Here is a 14,406-nt window from a genome sequence, read left to right on the forward strand (position 1 = left end):
ATGCTGATTTGAGAATATGGCTTAGCATTAGCATTCATGAAACTCACAGGAGCTGTGGTCACCTGTACAGGCTCTCCACAAGATCAGTCCACTCACCCATGGAACACAGAAACGTGTCAAGAGGCCTCAGCCTTACTTGAGGAGCTACTGGTATTTGTGGTGGCAAGGAAAACAAGAGTCATTTTTCTTGGGGGATTTTTGTACTGGCAGATTTCCCATTCTCCAGTGGATGACAATACAGTCAATACGAATTGGACATCCATATTGGAAATTGGAAAGAGAACATGTTGGGAATACTAGGGGCATTTGGAAGATGGAAATAGAGGTAGTGGTGGATAAGATCAAATTTCATTGCACACCTTTCTGAAATTCTCAAAGAATCAGTAAGAATGTATTTTTTAAAATGGAATGTACAAAAACAAAGTAACACTGAGTAGCTAATGGTAAACAAGAAACACCAGATCAAGTCAGCAATTAATCTACACAAGAGAATTATCTACAGAAGGACAGAAAAGAAATATATCTGATGATAGGTAAGAGGTATCAGTTGCCTGGGAGGACAAGTGTCATAATCAGTAGTTGCTTTTTTGACAAAACTTCATAGCAAACTATCTTTATCTCTGGTTCTTAGAATTGATCAATCCCTCTTCTACAATTATCCCTGAGCTATCGGTATAAAGAACTGTTTTTCAGATGATTCAGTTAGGTCCAGGCATCACCATAGTCACTGGTTCCCTGCCTTCTCTGGTTGTGGTGTTCTGTAATGGTCTCCATTTTTGCAAGTAGAGTAAAACCTATACTTATCTGTGGGTATAAGTATAAATATGTAGAATACATTTATATATTTAAAGAAATAGAGGCAGTGAATACAAGAAAGCAAAGTGGAAAATTAAAGCATTAACTAAAATTTAAGTGATTGATGAGACTTGAGACCATCATTTTCTTCTTAATGCATGGACTCTTACTGTAATATTAAAGCACATCTATATTTTTAGATTTTTGAAATATTTCATTACTACTTCCATTTTATTGTGTCCATTATGTATTCTATAAAGTATTTATTTCAAATAAATAATAAAATACTTATGAAGAAAATATTTAAGTTGATAATTTATATATTTGTGTGGATATGCATTCTTTTTTTTTTACTATCACATTTATATGTCCAAACGTTTTGATACTAATCATTTTAAACTTTCAAGCGAAAATTTGTCAACATTCCCAACACACCCAGATATGTCGGAATCTCCATTAATGAGAAAAGGAGAAAGGATGATTCTGATAATTTCTGACTGTATATGTTACATTGATACCACGAGAAGTCAGAATTTTGCTATTTAATTTAACACATAACAGCTCCTTCCATACTTCATGATTGGCTGTTATTTGTTGTTCTGTTTTTATTTTTTTCAAATAAAACTGTCCCTTTTCAAAGACATCTCTCCTCCCCCTGCAAACATGCACTCTTTTCAACCTTTGCTCTATATCTTGCTGGTATTGCTCAGCGTGGAAGTGGTATTTCCTTCAGCTCACCCACCACTGTAGCTACAGAGTTGTGAACAAAACTCAGTCACTGGCTTCTCGAATGGGATATTTCAGAAAGTAATCTTCCATCTCCCCCATTGTGTCAACAGCACACCTCTCACCACCCCCTCTGCCTTTAATGAGAAGTTTACTTAGTATGGTGAGACTGATCCTTGGAAAGAAAGAATGGAAGAATTTATATCACGGTATGGGCATAGCAGCATTTTTTCTTTCTTTTCTTCCTGTAGCAAAATCTTGCTTCTTCATAATCATAATACTGAAGTCAACCTTTTATTTCCTCATTTTTTATTCACTTACCTTTCAGGGATATAAATCTAAACAGTAACATTTTTATTTTTTTTTTCTAGAGAGCAAACGTGGTCTTCAGCTCATCTAATTCCCCATCTGTGGAAAAAAGAGAATCACTATATACATGGCCTGACATTTGTTCTTGGCTTTTCCTTTTGTTTTTCTGTTCTACAAAATTAAGAGATCTGTCTTTAGAGTTAATATACTGGTTACTTACTTCACCTACCATAGAGCCATTTTCCATAGTAAGTATACTACTTGGATAAAATAAAAAAAAAAGAAAGAAAGGAAAATCTATTAGGTTTTCCTAAGCATACTTATAAATTCCTTTTAAGCACTTTCTAAAACAAAACACAAAACTAAGTCTTTAACATTTCTCAACGAATGCTGTTTTGATCATTTAAAAATAATATATTCATGAAAAAAGCAATGCTAGCAAGGTTAATCACTTCAAAAGTCTAATTTAAGTTGCAATTATGCATCATTCACTTGGCTTCATGGGGAACTTCAGAATTCCAAACTCGAGTGGGTGTAAGATACATTGCTTTGTTTCCTGTTTAATTTACTTATTTCACACCTCGGTTTTCTAAATCTAAAGTAACTATTTCATTTAGTCATTTCAAGAAAATGCTTTTAAAAAAAATAAGATGCATGGAAATACAAATGTTACAGTTTTAGGTAATGCTGCAGAGTGAGCCTTGTACCTTGGAAAGCTCTCTACCACTCCATCATTGTACAATCCTACCAGCTGCTCTAATGCTTTATAAAATGTTCAGTGAATGATATACTCTTTCTGAAAACATACGTAGCATTTAGATATTTATTGTGAAATAGAAGAACCATTAAATAATAGTAGGCCTTTATCTCCCTCCCCCCAACCCCACACAAACTCTGGGTTTTCAAGACAGTGTTTGAACTCTGGTTGTCCTGGACTCACATTTTAGACCAAGCTGGTCGTGAAGTCATAGAGATCCACCTGCCTCTGCCTTCTGAGTGCTGGGATTAAAGGTGTGTACCATGATGTCTGGCTGCCTTTAAAGGAAACTCATCTAAATTTTTACATCCTAAAAGTTCAAACACCAACTGAGATTTTTTTCAAGATTTGGTAACTAACATTCATAATATCAAACAATATATTTTCTCCTTCATATACTGATAACTAAAGGTGTCTATCTGCATGACACTCTGGCTTATGCTAATCACAGCAATCAATCCTTCTTAGGATTCCTCCACTACAGTTAGATTAATTACCACATTTTAGAAAGCAGTCCAGTTGTTTGGAAGGGGACAAATCTGCATAAGCTTCAGCTATTATTACATTTCAATGAAACCTGTAAAGACTTTCTACTGCTCCTATGTTTATCTAGTTAATGTTTGTCTTATGAATGGAGAATCCAGTCCTTTTATGATTTATGTGCTGCATACACAGCAAATGTACTTATTTTAACAAAGACTAAACTGAAATAAGAAGTAAAATATTCCAACTTTCTTAAAATCTGTGAATAATGCTGGTTGTTGCTAAGTCTGATGACCTGAGTTTGGAGCCTGAGATTCAAGTAGTAGAAGAACAGATTTCTGCGAGTTCAAGTTGTTCTCTGATTTCCACATGCCTTCACTGCTACTCATGCACTCATGCAAGTGTGTGCATACCAACGAATAAGTAAATAGATAAATAAGTGAAAAAAATAATGTGTTAAAAATTAAAAAAATGAAGATTTAAAGAATAAATTCATCGGGTTGGAGAGTTGAATCAGCAGTTATGAACAATTGTTATTGCTGAGGACAGGCTTTGGTTACCATGCCCATTTCTCTCTTTCCAGATCTTTGGTCTCCTGTACCTCTTTCTGGCCCATGTTGGTACCAGGCATGCACATGGTACATATATACTCATGCAGTCAAACACTTGTATGCATAAAATGAAACATTTGTGTGAAAAGGGTGAATTTATAGCTATTCTTTCAAAATAGTTAATCAATTCTGATAAATGATTTGTTTGTGAATACTACATAAAATACTTCATATCCTACAAACAGCAACATTTATTGGAAGTTGCTAATATTTAAATGTTTTCTCTTGATGTGACTTGATCATTGGTTTTTATAAAAATGATTGAAATGACATCTCTGTCTAGATAGGCTTTTCTAAAGCAAAGTATATTGTATCCTGTAAGTCTATATTTACTAACTTGGTGAGTCACAAAAATAATCTCTGTAATGAATCATCACAGTGAAAGACAGCTAAAATATAGAAGTGGCATTGTTTCTAAAATAGAAAATCTAACAGCCAAATCACAATTATTTAAGCAGTACATTAAAAAGATTGATAAACAAACAGTTCATAAATTCAATAAATAAAACATACTAGAATTTGGTCAAGGCCATCTTAGACAGCCACAACATGTACTTAGAAATAAAAAAGAATGGTTGCTTCGCTCCTCCTTCTCAGGGCTTCAGAACTCTGGCTTTGACACAGAGCATCATTTGGCAGGGGAACAGTCACTTTTCCAGTGACAACTTGTCAGTTGTGGTCTTTTGTGTTTTCTTTCTTGGTGTTTCATGTTGGACAGTTTGCAGCCAGGTTGAAGAATGATTTTTGTTTGAGTTAGAATTGGTCCCTGGCAAACGCGGCCTCCAGGGAATTGCTGTGGGAAGTCAAACAATTAGAGAAGTCAGGAAAGGATTGCAGTAGAGATCAAATAGATCAGTGTCACAATTTCCAGGTGATGAACTCCTGAAAGACTGTCAGGGCAGGAGGGTTGGGAATTCATCCCTGCATGATAGGTGGACTCAACTGTCAGTTTTCTCCCATTCTATTGGAGACATAAATAATGCTGTGATGACAGTCCTGTCAGGTCATCAGGGACACACAGCACCCTTTGTAATCTCCATTTCAGAAAATTTTAGGAAATTTTTGAAACTTGAAATTTATGAAGCTTGAGAATAACAAGAATGGCTCTGAAATTTCGGAATAAAAGCAAGGCAAAAGAGCCTTTTATTTTTTTCAGTAATTTCCATGTTATGGGAAATAAAATTGACAAAGTTACTCTCTTCATTTTAAACCAGTATCAGATGGAAGGGGAGGAGGTTCTCCCCTATCGGTGAACTTGGAAAGGGGCAGGGAGGAGATGAGGGTGGGAGGGTGGATTGGGAGGGAGAGAGGGAGTGGGATACAGCAGGGATACAAAGTTAACAAACTGTAATATTAAAAAATAAAATTATATATATATATATAAAGACCTTCAAGAGCCAATGAGTAGAAATCTATGATAATAGTCACACTTCACAGAGACATTGGTTTAACATTAAGATATATCCTCAAACCCAAGAGGTTTCTGGAAATGTAACTTTTAAGAATTATGTTACTATATCTTTGTCCAATCGTTATTTTGGAAATAATTTTTATTTATGAATTTACAAGAAATTGTCCAAATATCAATATGAGGAATTTTTTGTTTTTATTTTTTTTCTGTAAATACTGTTTTGCATACAATATATTTTCATCAGTTTTCCTTCTTTCATCTCCTCCAAATATTCCTTATTTTCCATGCAGCCATCTCCATGCCTTCTTTCTATCCCTTTTTCAACAGCCCCCAAAAATACCCATATTTTAAAACAACAAGGAAAATTCATGAGGCACACTCTCTCTATCCCCCATAAAAACATATAATCAGAAATTATTATATAAAAATAATAGACCATTAAATAAAAAATGGTTAATACAACTCATAATAGTCAGAAATTATTATATAAAAATAATAGACCGTTAAATAAAAAATGCACAAATCAAGCAATCTCTCTCTCTCTCTCTCTCTCTCTCTCTCTCTCTCTTTCTCACACACACACACACACACACACACAATCTCCAAAACACGATTGTATTTGTATTGGCTTTTGAGTGTTGGTGAGGCTTCTTGTGCACCAGGGCAGTGTAAGGCCTGGGTCCCCTCACGTAGCAGGCCTTCCGTCCAATAAGAGCACTTTTATTATTTCAACAAACAGACGAAACTGTCTACACTATGAGGAAGCATCTAAGGTTTTATTGACTCAGCATTTCCCTCATTCTCCTATTCAAGTGTACAGAGAAATGCGATGTATCCAAGGGGAAAGGATACAAATTGATTGTATTTGGTATTTTTAGTGATTTCTGACAACTTATCCAGAAAGCTATCCCCCTAATGTGCCCTAGTCATAATTCGTTATATATGGAAACATAATCAACAAACACTGAAACTATGCTAATTACATACACAGTAAAGTCCCTCTGTTAGATGGCACACTACCTGTATTAGTTCATTATCTCCTTCCTATGACAATACGGATGACAAGGGGAAATTTGCTTGGCTACAGAGACGGCTCAGTAGATAAGACTGTATTCTCTTCTTCAGAGGTCTCAAATTCATTTCCAACCCAAACTGAGTAGTTTATTTCTATTCATATTTTCAGATCCAGACTGCCCACCACCCTCTTTGGGTTTCTATGGATATAGACAAACGTATACAGAGACAGGCACTTAGATGACTTTAAGTAATTAAAATTACTGTTAAAATGTTTTTCAAAGAAAACAAAATACGAAAGGTTAATTTCAACCCTGAGTTCAAGCATAGTTCAAGTGGATACACTCCATCAGGGTAGGCGTAATGGCAGCAGTAGTAGAAGATGATTGTTCAGACTGCAAAAGTAATCAGGAAACAGAAATAGGAAATGGGAACAGGTACCTAAGCCCAAAGCTCACCCACTTATTTTATTCCTTCAGCAAGACTTCCCTTCTTGGAAGTTCTAACACAGGACCACAATCAGTTCCCCAATTTACCACAAAAAACATATATATGAGGTATTTCCTATCCAAATCACACCACATAAAATTGTATCACAATTATAAAAGGATTATAACTGCATAATTAATGTTGAATACCTTAAGTCAGTTCATCTGAAAGTTCATAACTTTTCCTTGTCATACCATATGACAGGCTGTAAGCATAGTTAGAAGTTAAAGCTCCTGTCAGAAATAGTCCCTGTTCCCCTTACTATGGGAAACCAATTGGTTACTGAGCTACCATGGGCTTCATCTGAGCACAGGTTCTAGGTTGTATCCATACATGATCCTTGGTGGAGTGTCAGTCTCAGAAAAGACCCCTGTGCCCAGATATATTTGGTCCTTGTGGAGCTCCTATTCTTTCCCCATCATAATAACTCCCCTTCTTTCATGTGATTCCCTGTACTCTGCCGAAGGTTCGGTTATGAGTCTTAGTATCTGCTTTGAAACACTGCTAGGTAGAGTCTTTCAGATGCCTGCTGCAGTAGACTCCTGTCATATGTCCAATGCACATCCCATTTGTCTTTCTAAGTGAGGATTTGGCAGGCTCTTTGGCCTCCCCATCCCCCAAGGGAGGAGCAGTCCTGCTAGGCCACAGAGGAAGATTTTGCAGCCAGTCCTGAAGATACCTGATAAAACAGGGTCAGATGAAAGGGGAGGAGGTCCTCCCTTATCAGTGGACTTGGAAAGGGGCAGGGAAGACATGATGGAGGGAGGGAGGGTTTGGGAGGGAATGAGGGAGAAGATACAGCTGGGATACAGAGTTAATAAAATGTAACTAATAATAAAAAATAAAATAAAAAAGAAGTTAAAGCTCTAGAATCAGTTGCCCACTTTCTATTTATTGAGCCTCAACAACTCTTCTTTTTTTATTTCAGTTTATTTATTCTACATCCCAAGTGTGCCCCTCTCTCCTCTCCTCCCAGCCCATCACTTCTTCTTTCTCCTTCCATTCTTTCCCACTTCCTCTTTCCTCTTCCCTCCATAAAAGGGAGTCCCTTCTTCCCATGTCAACCCTCCACAGTTTATCAAGTCACGTCAGGACTGAGCATATTTTCATCCACTGAGGCCAGGCATTATACAAACAATTTATTTCATACATAACGTTTATATAGTGTCTCATGAGTGTTATGGAGAGGTCATTACCTATCCTTCTACAAAAGTAATGTTCCTAGGCCTGGAGATGTTGCTTAATGGTTAATACAACTCATTGTTTTTTTTTCTTTCATTATTATTGTTATTATTAATTCACTTTGTATCCCGATTATAGCCCCCTCCTTCATCTCTTCCTGTTCCCACCCTTGCAACCTCTTCCTCCCCTATCCTTGTCCCCTAGTCCACTGGTAGGAAAAATCCTCTTTTCCTACTATCTGACCCTAGCCTATCAGGTCTTATTAGCACTGCCTGGTTCCAAAGTTCAGTTCCCAATACCCACATCCCGCAGTTCACAGCTGCTTATAACTCCATTTCCAGGGGTTGGAAGAAATCATCTTCTGGCCTCTATTGCCACCCTTGTGCCCATGTATATTTACACATATTGACACGTACACATTTAAAAACACATAGAACTTTAAAAACATTTTTCTAGATTTTTGTAAATTATTAGATGTAGGAGTTAAAGCAAACCGAAAATGCCAAAGACATTTTTTATATTGCAAAACGCATTAAACAATAAAGATGAAATATATCAAATGTGATTGTCTAGAAATACAAGCAGGTTTTATAGATAATGAGCTTCAGGTGTTGCTCATAATCCAAGCACAGGTGTGCCAGGCCCCAGTAGTCACTCACATTCCTAGTCACGGAAAACTCGCAGCTGGAATTTCATCTCTAGGAGTCTTCAGTATAGAGATGGCATTTGGAACTAGGAGAACAGGTGTCATCAATTGGATTCAGTGGGGAGAATCAAAAAGCCAAAGATAGAATCCCAACATAAGTTAGTCTTTTTTTGAAACTAAAGGAGGAAAGCAAGCTTTGCTTCCAGAGTTTCCAGGGAAGATGATGAATTGGAAACTCTATTTGGAAAAAGGCCTGTAATCAATTACAGTTATTTTCTCACCATCTGTCTTATGTTGTTCGGATTCCCTGTAGATAAGAAATTCAGTGTTGCTCAAGTCCTGTACATAAAATGACATGTCACCTATGATCATATTTAAAGCCACCCCAAACTACTTCACTACATACACTTCATACATACTTCATCCTTCCACTGGAATATTACTAAGAATTACAATATGCTTATTATAATGCTTTCACTGCATATCATATTTTAGTAAGGTAAAGCCACATGAAATAGAATACTTGAATGTATACAAGTAATATCTAAAATATTTATACATATAGAATATATATGACTAGAATACCTGCAATTTTCATATTTACTTAAGTTTCAAGAATGTAAAACAATTGTATCTGGGAATCAATAAGAGGACGTTTTTCTAACAAATTAATCTAGAATTTTATTTAGTGAATAGAATGTGTGTGCATGTGTATATAATATATATGTGTGTGTGTATGTTATATGCACACAATGTGAAATTCATTAGTTTTTTAGTTCTGTAAATTCTGTGCAAGCACCATATGTGGGCACTCCAATATCAGGCAGCTACAGATAAAGACCATGAAAATTAAATTTCTTTTTTAAAGTGGTCATTATGAAACCTTTAAAAATGTTATTGGTAATGATCCAGAACTTACTGTGACATTGATTTCTCTACTGTTTGTCAACCATCAGAAAATTTGTACCAGGTAAAAGTTGAAATTTTTTTTCTTGGTAAGATGGAGAAGGCTAAAAATGGTGAACACTGTATCCCTTCCACTATTAGTGTCTTCAGCTAAACAACAAAGGATCTGCATCAATGGAGAGGGGAAAAGGGCAAGAAGTTGATATTTTCAGGTCACGCATCATGTTTCTGAAATGAGTTTTATTTGGTTTTTAATTACAGAACAAATATAAAAGAGGCTTGGCTGCTTGCACTTCATTTAAAACATCAGCCTAGAGAGTCATGCTTGATCAAATTCTCTGGAGAGAATTCAAGAGCCAAGGACTCTGAATGTGACAGAGGAAATGTCCATGCTGTTTCTTCCATTGGGCTGCATTTTAGTCGGTACATACAGCCAAGTCTATGCAGAGAAACCCTGACTTGAAAACAACAACAACAACAACAAAGAATTCTCAGTTGGGTGTAGTGGTATATGTCTAAATTCCATTACCACCTAGCACATAGAAAAATCTTAACCAATGTCTCCCAAATACTAGGTTCACAGGAGTGTTCTACCTGACACAGTTTGCTTATTTATTTGTTTTTTGTTGTTTTGATTTGATTTTTTGTTTGGTGTAGGGGAGACAGAGACAGGAAAATTACTGCAGGTTCAAGGCCAACTTGGGCTATACAGCTAGACTTTATTTTTTAGCTAATTAAATATATAAATTTATTAAGGGTTCCAAGGAGGAATGTACCATAGCAAGCCTCTTTGTCAAAAAACAAACTAGGAGGGCTGGTGAGATGGCTCATTGGGTAAAAGTGCAACCTGAGTTCTCTATATCTTGAATCCATGGAACTGTAGAGAGTAAAGAATGTGTAGGTCAAAATGTAAACTGAGTTCTGTGTCATATTTCTGCTTTTTCATTCACTCTACATGTATGGATTGTATTCTTTGCTCAATTATAATTGAATTTATATAAGACAAGGTGAATGGTAGAATTGAGGTGAATGATTTTAAATGTTTTCATTGCACAGAACATCTTATGTGGTTACATTCGATTATAAGACAAAGAACAAAAGAGAAGAACACAATAACAACACTAGTTTTATAGTTTCTTCCCTTGGCAGCTTTTGGTAATCAGAAAGCTTTATTAGTATACCTTTCGATTTTTGCTCCAACTCGCCACTCATGCCAATTCTGGGAGGAACAACATATTTAACTGATGAGTGCATGCATTGCTGAGTTTTTCTTTTTATTTAAAGAGATCACTCCCATGAACTGAGACTACACTCTGTGTGACATACATCTACTAAAGAATATCAACAATCAAAAAGAAGTTTTTTTATTTAAAAATCCTTTATTTTAAGTGTCTTGAGGATTTATATTTTAATATGTTTGCTGCAGTCTCTGAGGCATTCCAGCATATGATATTTAGTGAAGCAACAATGATTGACACCGTATCCATGTATCCATGGCTGGAAATGATTCTTCAGTATTTTTCATTCAATCTCAAAACTTATGGTAAAGCCAAATGCTAATATTCCTAAAAAAAAACTAAAGTAGTGATAAAATTATTCCTAATGATATTCTGCTATATCTATATTCATAGATCAGTGCCTTAATCATCAGAGAAGTTTTCTTCTGAAGCATGTGGGAACAAAAACAGTGTACCATATGCAGATGCAGAGAGTAGGGGAGAGAGAGAAAAAGAGAGAAAAGAAGAAGAAGAAGAAGAAGAAGAAGAAGAAGAAGAAGAAGAAGAAGAAGAAGAAGAAGAAGAAGAAGACAGTTTTAAATGAGATGTCTCCATGAAATCCTTCCCCTAGAGCTGAAGGAAACCTGCAGAAGTGGAGGCAGAAAGAGTATAAGAGCCAAAGGAGATGGAGGACACCAAGAGAAAAAGCCTGGCTAAGTAAACTAAGCAAAGTGCACATGAACCCACAGAGACAGAATCAGCAAACAAAGGGCCTGCTTGGGTCTACATCAGATCCTCTGCATATCTATTACAGATTTCATTTTAAAACTTTTATGGCACTCCTGAATTTGTAAACAAGTGGTCCTCTAATTCTTGTGCCGTATCTTAGCCTTTTAGCCCTCTGTTGGTTTGTCTTGTCCAAATTTGATGTGATGGGGTTTTATTTTGTCCTATATTCTATTTTGCTTCACTTTGCTATTTTCTCTTAGAAGTCTGTTCCTTTATAATGAGAGACAGAAAGGGAGAGGATCAAGATGGGAGAAAATGTAGAGAGTAACTGTGAGGAGTATAGGAGGAAGAACCTGCAAGAACATATATTGTATGAGGAAATAATCCATTTTCAATAAAAGAGAATGGATCAATAAATAAATCAAATTCTCAAGGTGATATTAAAGTACTAGTCCAAGATCATTCTTTTTTTTTTTTTTTTCAATGCAGTTTATTCAGGAACCTTGAACAATCATCTGACCCTGGGGAAAGCCAGCCCACAGCTTAAATAGCCTCTGGGTAGCCAACCCCAGCATGCCACGTGGGCAATGCAGATAGGTTCACATACTTGGAAGCAAGCCAGATCCTCAGCCTTAGCCAAATGTGGAGTTGGCCTGCTCTTTAGTCGCCTCCTCCTGAGGGGGAGCAGCCTTACCAGGCCATAGTAGAGGACAATGCAGCCACTTTTGATGTGAACTGAGGGACTAAGATCATTCATTTTTTTTAATTTTAATTTTATATTAATTACAGTTAATTCACTTTATATCCCAGCTATAGCCCCTTCCTCATTTCCTTCCAACCACACCCTCCCTCCTCATCTCCACCCATGACCCTCTCCAAGTCCACTGATAGGGGAGGAGGACCTTGCCTTTCGTCTGATCCTAGTCTATCAGGTCTCATCAGGACTGGCTGCATAGTCTTCCTCTTTGGCCTGGTAAGGCTATTCCCCTCTCAGGTGATCAATGAGCCAGTCCATGAGTTCATGTCAGAGATGGTCCCTGTTCCTATTATTGGGGAACCCTCTTGGACACTGAGCTGCCACGGGCTATTTCTGTGCAGAGATTCTAGGTTATTTTCATGAATGGTCCTTGTTTGGAGTATCAGTCTCAGAAGAGACCCCTGTGCCCAGATTTTTTGGTTCTGTTGCTCTCCTTGTGGAGCTCCTGTCCCCTCCAAGACTTTCTATCCCTTTATCCTTCTTTCATATGATTCCCTGCACTCTGCCCAAAGTTTGACTATGAGTCTCAGCATCTGCTTTGATACCCTACTGGGTAGAGTCTTTCAGAGACCCTTTGTGGTAGGCTCCTGTGAGGTGCCTTTCCAATTCTTTCCAACAGTAGCAACTTGACTTTCAAAAATCACCGATTAGGGTATCTTTTATTTAATTGCTATAATGTATTCACTATATAACCACTGATTGATGAGTATTTCTCAAGACTATCCCTATTTAATTTAATGATAAATTTACATTAAATAATAACACAGAATAACATACTAATCATCTATATATAATTTAATATAATTTTGATAAAGTAGAAACATTCTATGCTTATAAGTTACATTGAATATCAAGGGCACCTGAGGTTCTAGAAAATACAAGTTTGGTTCTAAGTATTCATTTCACAAACAGCTATTACTTCAGGGAATCCAACACCCTCTTCTGACCTCTGAAGGTATCTGAAATCAGTGACACATACTCACACACAAACACACACATGCCCCCCCCCACAAATAAAAAATAAGTGTTTGAAAGAAAATCAGTGGAGCTGCAACAGCCACTCCCCCTAACCTCACTGTTTTTTTAATTATTACTTATTAATCTTAAAATTTAATTAATATATTAATTGGCTATAGATTTTTTTGCTTGGTGAGACTATAAATGCAGCCTTTTGTGTTTATCTTAATTTACAAAATATTTCACCTATAATATTACATGTAGAAGTAGTTTTCTTGTTTTCATGGCTATATCATATGCTATTCATTAGCATGAACTAGCTTATCACTCTACCATTGATAAAATACCCTATGTTGAATTTTACTCCTCTAAACAAATTATATAATTTATTTAGTTCCATTTTATTTGACTTGATTTGGAGAGAGCCTCATGCATTTTTTACTTACGCTGTTTTCTCTGGTCCTTGAGCCATATAATCCTTTAAATTAGTAACTTGGGGTCACTTCATTAAATGATCTTATACACATAGAGTATCCAGCAAGGCACAATTATTGCCTACAGATTGATACTTATTCCACTAATGGAATTTTTAATCTAAAGAAAAGCACCTTCTTGTAATTGGAGGTAATTTTAAAGTACCTTTTCAATGGCCTTTTTCTATAAATTTGTATACAGCCTGATCTCATTAAACTGCCTAAGGGATAGAATTTTGAATAAAGACAGCAATATAATTAAGCTATAGTCATTTTAATCTTCCTTTTCTGAAAAATTCATAATAGGATGTAATTTATAGCCATTCAAATCATCTACAATAATTGTGATCCTTATTAAAAACCTGTAAACAGAAAAGTATTAAGTTTGGGTCCTATTTTGCATTCTATAAACTGGAAAATAATCTCTAAATATAAAGCTGTCTCCAAATTAACTTTATGTTTGGGAAACAACTCCAGGGATGTCACCGTCCATTGCTGATGTTATGAATGATCTTCTAAACTACGCTGAAGAGAACAGGGGAGAATGAACTAAATTGCAGATCTAGTGATTCATAACAAATGTATGCGATTTAAAATAGAACAGAAAATTCCAATGATTTTTGTAACAATTTCTAGTCAACAGGGAATCTTTTGTTGCAAGCAAAAAATGTGGATGCTGTTTTAAGAAAGACCCTGATATAAAGATGGAGCTGGTTTCTGCCTTCCACCTTCCCGATGGTGAGTGCTCTCTGTCACGAACAACTCCACATTTGGCTAAGGCCGAGGATCTGGCTTGCTTCCATGTATGTGGACCTATCTGCATTGCCCCCGTGGCACGCCTGGGTTGGCTACCCAGAGGCTATTTAAGCTGTGGGCTGGCTTTCCCCGGGGTCCGAGGATTGTTCAAGGTTCCTGAATAAACAGCATTGAAAAAAAAAAAGAAA

Source organism: Meriones unguiculatus, chromosome 9 (genome assembly GCF_030254825.1).
Source record: "Meriones unguiculatus strain TT.TT164.6M chromosome 9, Bangor_MerUng_6.1, whole genome shotgun sequence".
In the NCBI taxonomy this organism is placed as follows: domain Eukaryota; kingdom Metazoa; phylum Chordata; class Mammalia; order Rodentia; family Muridae; genus Meriones; species Meriones unguiculatus.